We start from the raw sequence: 7,393 nt of genomic DNA, 5'->3' as shown, positions 1-7,393 counted from the left end.
GACACTCGCACAGAACATCACAAGCCACTCTGTGTGTGGAGCCAGTTTGGCCCCAGTAGTTCACCTTGGATAGCATGTGAGTGTGAATTAAACAAACTAATAATCTTAGGCAGCTAAACTACTCTGTAATAACATTGTAGACTCCCTGGCTCTTGATGTACAAGTGCCATAGAATGAATGAATGAATGAATGAATGAATGAATGAATGAATGCCTTCATTTAGACACTCCCAACTGCCCTCAGTGATGGAAATGAGAGCTGCCCATGCCACCCATCTCTGAAATGTAGTTGTAATCCCAATGGTTGGTGACAGTCATTGCAAGAAATTCTTGAATGCCAATGACTTCCACTGATGAATTAGGAAATAGCTACAATGGAGAACTTTTGTGTTGAACAGTCTTCTACTTTGTCCAGTGGCCACTGCAACTTTTCTTACTTGGATCCCCTCCATATTGCTGGAGCCTCAGATTTCTTGCTCACTTTGGGTGAGGCTACTCTACAGTATAACCCACACCCACCTTATCAACAAAATGTCATTTGAAACGTCCAGTTTAGTTCTGAGAAGTTTGGAAAATGGCACCTGGGCACATTTTACCACTAGCATGACTGATAATGAGAGAACTTTATGATGCCTGTGTGTGGACATTGGGGAAGGTGTTATCAATCACTCAGGGGTTCCTATAGGCCACAGCAACCACACCCCTAAATGTACATAGTTTAAATGCAGAGTTTATAACTGCAGATGTATTAACAACATTCCAGACCCAGAGATTTTAAAACCTTAATGATATTGACTCAGTAGTAGGAGAGCAAATAAGAAGTTTAATGGGCTCAAAGACCATCTCTTTGAACGCAGAATAGTCCCCGGAGGGATTCCCCCTTGAAGATGGATTGTGAGCCCTGAAAAATTCTTGACACATTTTGGAAGAAGAAGAGCAGAGAGATATGGAATTTGCTTTCTTTCCTTCCCTCCTTCAATAATAATAATAATAATAATAATAATAATAATAATAATAATAATAATAATAATAATAATAATAATAATAATAATAATAATAATAATAATAATAATAAGCATCAGCATCAGCATCAGCATCAGCATCCTTCAGTCTCAAGAGACTATGGTATCATGCTCTGGAAAGAGGTCCTAAAGCAGCATCTGATGTGGCTGAAAAGGCCAATTCGAAAGTGACAGTCCCTTCCACACTGAGGGCAGATACAATCTGTCCCCTGTCCAGCCCCCAGATTTCGCTGGTTCTGTGACTGCCTCTTTGCCTCAGCCTGCCGCACAAGTGTCTCTTCCAATTGGAGAAGGCCGTGCTGCATCTTTAGCCTCCAAGCTGAGCGATCAGAGGTCAAGGTTTCCCAGCTGTTAATGTCCATTCCCAAGGCCTTTAAATCCCTCTTGCAGATATCCTTATATCACAAATCTGGTCTCCCTCTGGGGCGCTTTCCCTGCAACAACAACAACAACAACAACAACAACAACAACAACAACAATAATACAGTTGATTGATATCGCTGGGGGACAAAGGATTTCAGCCCTCATTTATACCTGGCCAGGTAACTGCCTGGCCAATGGGTTAAAATCCAAGCATCTTGCCGGCTGGTCAGCCAATCCCTTTAAATCTGGCTCTCCCGCTGAACGCTGTCTCTTTGTTCTGGCTTCCCGCCGAACGCTGTTCCTGCTTGCTGTTCCTGCGCGGAGCTGTCCAGCTCCACGCCTCCTTAATTCACTGACCCACACGTGTATGCAAAACCTGCATACACTACACCCCTTCCCCCATGGCGGGAAACACCCTTGTTCCCATTTGCTTCTTTCCCCAACCCCACACTATCAACACAATTTACCCACAATCCCCACACTATCAACACAATTTACCCACAACCCCCTACCCCCCCTCAAGTATGTACATAATCTGAGAGGTAGGATGGAGGCCTGTGGGCTCGGCCAGACCGCCTAGGGTGTTCCCCCCCACAGGCTTGATGTTGTCCTTTGAGTTTATGATTTTGTGGTTATGCTCCCCCGGTGCTGGTGAAAAAGACAATGGGTTTTCAGGTGTGGTTGCCCCTGGGTTAAGTGGCCTCCTTTGACTGGCCCCAGGTGTTGTCATTCCCTCACTCTGATCCAGCTGTTGATGAGGTCGGAGCAGTTCCACCCCCTCTGAGTTGGGAACTATTTCCCTGTTTACTATGTCTCTTTGGTCACTCTGAGTCACTTCAGGTTGGAGTGAGGCCTCTTGCCCATTATTGGCTGGGCCCCTCTCAGGTGCTTGACGCCTGAGTTGGTCAACATGTCTCCTCCACTGTAAACCCCCCTCCACCCTAATGATGTAAGATACTGGTCCCGTCCGCTCAACTACTTCCCCTTACACCCATGTATCCCTGGAGCTATAGTTCCTAGCCCAGATGAGGTCCCCCATTGTAAATTCTCTGGGAACCTTTGGGTGTTCCACATCAGCTGCCACTCTGTCTGGGTGTAATCTGTCAAGAGTGGTTATGAGACGTCTTACCCAACGAAGTTCAGCTGGGCTCTTCCCGGTTGTGGTGCAGGGAGTGGTGTGTTGGTGCAACAGGAATTTAGCCAAACATTGTTTCCAATTTCCATGGATGATGTGCTTCAATGTGTCCTTTGTGGTGCACACTGCCCGTTCAGCCAAGCCATTACTGGAGGGGTGGAAGGGAGCTGAGGTGATGTGTCTAATCCCATTGGTCTTCAAAAACGCCTGGAATTCCAAGGAGGTAAATTGTGAACTGTTATCAGAGACCAATACATCAGGAAGGCCATGAGTGGCAAAGAGTCCCATGAGTGCCTGGACAGTCCCTGATGTGGTCAAGATACTGACTGGCACCACCTCCAACCATTTGGAGTGGCTGTCTACTACTATCAAGAATGATTGGTTGTGCAGGGGGCCTGCATAGTCAATGTGTAACCGGGACCAAGGTGTGTGTGTTTCTCCTCCCACTTGTGGACAGGGGCATGTGGCTGTGGTGGCCAAGATTTTTGGCATGTGTAACAGCCAGCTACTTGTTCTTCAATATTCTTGTCAAGGCCTGGCCACCACAGATAGCTCCTTGCCATGCCTTCATCCGTACGACCCCTGGATGCCCCTCGTGTAGTGAGTGGGTAACTCTGTCTCTCAGTGTTTGTGGTATGATGACCCTGCATCCCCACAATAGGCAACCCTTGTGTGAGGATAACTCGTGTCTTCTTGTGAAAAATGCCGTGAATTCGGGCCCTGGTGATTTGTCTTGCCACCCTGTGTTAACCCGTGTCTGCACCCTACTCAAAATCCTATCCCTTGTTGTTTCTGCTGCGATGTCTCGGGCACTGAGAGGACATTCTGGCAGATCCTGAATAGCTAATATTTGGGCTGCTGGTGCTGGATCTGGTTCTGTGTTGTTAAGAGGAAGTCTGCTTAACCCGTCTGCATGGCCCATTTCCTTGCCCGGCTTGTGTACTAGTTTACAAGAGTAAGTCGCAAGGAAGATGGACCAACGAAGCATTCTGGGTGACAAGATCTGTGGGGTTTGCTTATCTGTGGTAAACAGACCTAGCAAGGGTTTATGGTCTGTAAAAATGGTAAAATTCCTCCCATACAAATAATCATGGAATTTTTTTACTACAGCAACTATTGTCAGGGCTTCCTTGTCTATCTGTGCATAGTTCCACTTGGCTGCTGACAAGGTCCTGGAATAATATGCAATGGGAATTTGTCTGCCATCCTCCTCTAGGTGGCTCAACACAGCCCCCACTCCATAAGGAGAAGCATCGCAAGCAATGCAAATTGGTTTATTTTCTATGAAGTGGGTGATGGTGGCGTTGCTTGCCAACAGGTTTTTTAGAGATTGGAAACTGGTGTCGTGTGCCTTGGACCAGTTCCATGTTGATTTCTTATCTAATAGCCTATGCAAGGGTTCAGCAATTGAAGCCTTGTGGGGTAGGAAAGTGTGATAGAAATTAAGTAACCCAAGGAAAGCTTGCAGCTCTGCTTTGTTTTTTGGTGTGGGGGCCTCTTTGATCGCTTTCACCTTAGATGCTGCAGGGTGAACCCCCTCAGCATCAATCCTGAACCCCAAGAATTCTGCCTCAGGCACTCCAATGCAGCACTTCTCTTTCTTAAGCTTAAGGCCAACAGCATGAAATCTACCCAGAACAGCCTGCAGTCGTTCTGCCAAAACCTCCTCTGAGTCCCCTGCAATGAGGACGTCATCAAAATATGGGCAGACGCCCGGTATGCCCTTAAGTGTTCGCTCCATCACCTCCTGGAAGATGCCTGGAACTACACTGACTCCAAACTGCAACCGGTCTACCCGGAACGCCCCTTGTGGGTGACTATTGTTTGCGCAGCGGCAGTCTCTGGGTTGACTGGGAGCTGTAAATAAGCCTGAGCGAGATCCAGCTTGGCAAAAATGGCCCCTCCCTGGAGTGATGCTAGGATGCTGCTAACTGTGGGTACTGGGTATGCGTGGGGGTTCAATGATTTACTGATTGTGCATTTATAATCAGCGCAGATCCTGACATCACCGTTTGCCTTGAGCGGGGTGACCATTGGGGTCTCCCACTCTGCCCCCTCTACCGGGTGCAGAACCCCCTGCGCAACTAGCTTGTCGAGTTCCCGCTCAATTTTATGTTTAAGGGTGAACGGTACTCTCCTGGGCTTAATTCTGATTGGTTGAACGTTGGGGTTCAATTTGAATGCAATCGGTGGACCTGTGTATTTTCCTAGCGTTCCATCGAATACGTCTGCAAATGCCTTGCACACAGATTTGATGCTGGGCATCTGAGTCTGTGTCTGGTGAATTCCCACGATGCGGATTCCCAGTGCTTTGAACCAGCTTAACCCTAACAAGCTGGTTCTCTGTCCCTTGACCACTAGAATGTCCAAGGGCCCCTGTAACCCCCTGTACCTCACAGAGAAAGTGGCCTCCCCCCGGACTTGTATCGGGATAGTCTGGAAATCAGTAAGGGTAATGCTAGATGGCCTCAAGGGAACCCGCTGTCCGCTCTGACTGCAGATGAGCTTATAAGTCTCATGTGAAATAACTGAGACGACGGAGCCTGAGTCCAGCTCCATTTTACATGGAACCCCTTGGAGGTGCACCTCTAGCTTAATTTTGGGGGTGAGGGATTGAGAACCCCCCGTGTTACAAACCGCCCATCTGCTCTTGGTATAGCTGATAGGCACTCTGCGCTTCAGACCCCCAGTACCTGCTGGCAGGTGAGTTTCAGCATCCACCTTTTGTAGCACGTCTCTGCTCTGGCTCCAGCAGACGGACGTGATGTGTCCCGTCTTGCCGCACGCTCAGCATTTGGCCCCCTGGAATTTGCAGGTAGAACGGTGATGGTTCCCCCCGCAACCGGCACATTTTTGTCGGGACATGCAGCTTTTGCACCCAGAGCATCTCTTGTCCTGGCTGTTAGCGGCTGGTGTTGTTGATGCTGGTCATTGTCCTTTTGTGCTTCCACACCGTCCGGACGGATGGGGGGGGTCGTAGATGAACCGTGTCTACTTCGGCCGCTAGTTCGTCCTCGCTGGTTCCTTCTGCCCTGTGCATCTGATGGATGGTGCTCCCCTGGCTGCTGCGGCTGGCATCGGACATCTCTGGCTTGTACCATCTTGAGGGTTAGACCCGGTCTGGCCAGCAGCTTTTGTCTCAATTTTCAGTCTCCGAGCCCACAACAATTCGGTCCCTCAATCTCCTCTCTAAATTGTTGAAGTTGCATAGGCGAGCCGCCTGCCTGACTGCAGCCATGAATGCAGACCCTGACTCCCCTGACCGCTGGTTCCTTTTTTCGAATTCGAACGTCCATGCCACTTCCGACATGTGCGGGTTAAAATGCTGATTTAATTTGTCCATAAGGTCCTCATACTTCACCGCCCTGATGGCTGTGGGCGCGCACAGGCCCACTGCTAATTGACAAATGTCCTTCCCACATGTGCTGAGCAGGGTGGCTGCCTTGATCCTGTCCTCAGTAATATTATTGGCGATGAAGTAAAATTCTAGCTACCCCACAAATGCCTCCCACTCTTCGGGACGAGCGCTATTAAAAGTGGGGGCTTGGACTGACCTGGACCATGGGAGCTGGACCCGCCTGAGCAATTTGAGCCTGACCGTCTTGGGACATCTCGTGCATTCCTTCTGTTCTGTTCCGATGCAGGTGGTGATTTTCCAGTCATTTGGGATTCCTACCACCCTTCAGAACAAAATCCCACCTTCGTCGCCAGTTGTTAAGTTGGGTTCCGGAATCAGAGATGACACAGGTTCAGGAGCTAAGTTGTTTTATTGAGGAACATGGCCGAACTGGGGAACAAAGGATTTCAGCCCTCATTTATACCTGGCCAGGTAACTGCCTGGCCAATGGGTTAAAATCCAAGCATCCTGCCGGCTGGTCAGCCAATCCCTTTAAATCCGGCTCTCCCGCCAAACGCTGTCTCTTTGTTCTGGCTTCCCGCCGAACGCTGTTCCTGCTTGCTGTTCCTGCGCGGAGCTGTCCAGCTCCACACCTCCTTAATTCACTGACCCACACGTGTATGCCAAACCTGCATACACTACAGTTCTGTCAGGAAATTTCTCCTTAGTTCTAGGTTGCTTCTCTCCTTGATCAGTTTCCATCCGTTGCTTCTTGTCCTGCTTTCAGGTGCTTTGGAGAATAGCTTGACTTCCCCTCTTCTTTGTGCAGCCCCTGAGATACTGGAACACTGCTATCATGTCACCCCTCACCCTTCTCTTGTTAAACTACACATACCCAATTCCAGCAACTGTTCCTTATATGTTTTAGCCTCCAGCCCCCTAATCATCTTGGTTGCTCTTCTCTGTACTCTTTCTAGAGTCTCGACATCTTTTTTACATCGTGGTGACCAAAACTGGATGCAGTATTTCAAGTGTGGCCTGCAGTATTTCAGGTGTGCTCTTCAGGTCAAATAGTGGAATGTCCATGAACCCAGGGAGAGGGTCTTTCCTAATCCAATAGCCACTTCTAGAATGGTGCACTGCTGTTGGGGCCCCAGAACAGGTCTTCTAGCCTGGGTGGATACCAATCTCATCTCAGGATGTGTGTGTGTGTGTGTGTGTGTGACAGAGAGAGAGAGAGAGAGAGAGAGAGAGAGAGAGAGAGAGAGAGAGAGAGAGAGAGAGAGAGAGAGAGAGAGAGAGAGAGAGAGAGAGAGAGAGAGAGAGAGAGAGAGAGAGAGAGAGAGAGAGAGAGAGAGAGAGAGAGAGAGGAGAGAGAGAGAGAGAGAGAGAGATATGCTCTAAGTTGTTCCACTGGTTAGTTGTTCTAATTGTCAGGAAGTTTCTCCTTAGTTCTAGGTGCTTCTCTTCTTGATAAGTTTCCATCCGTTGCTTCTTGTCCTGCCTTCAGGTGCTCTGGAGAGTAGGTTGGCTAAGA

This window comes from Vipera ursinii (genome assembly GCF_947247035.1).
Source record: "Vipera ursinii genome assembly, chromosome: Z".
Lineage (NCBI taxonomy): Eukaryota > Metazoa > Chordata > Lepidosauria > Squamata > Viperidae > Vipera > Vipera ursinii.
Note: the sequence above shows the minus strand (reverse complement) of the source record.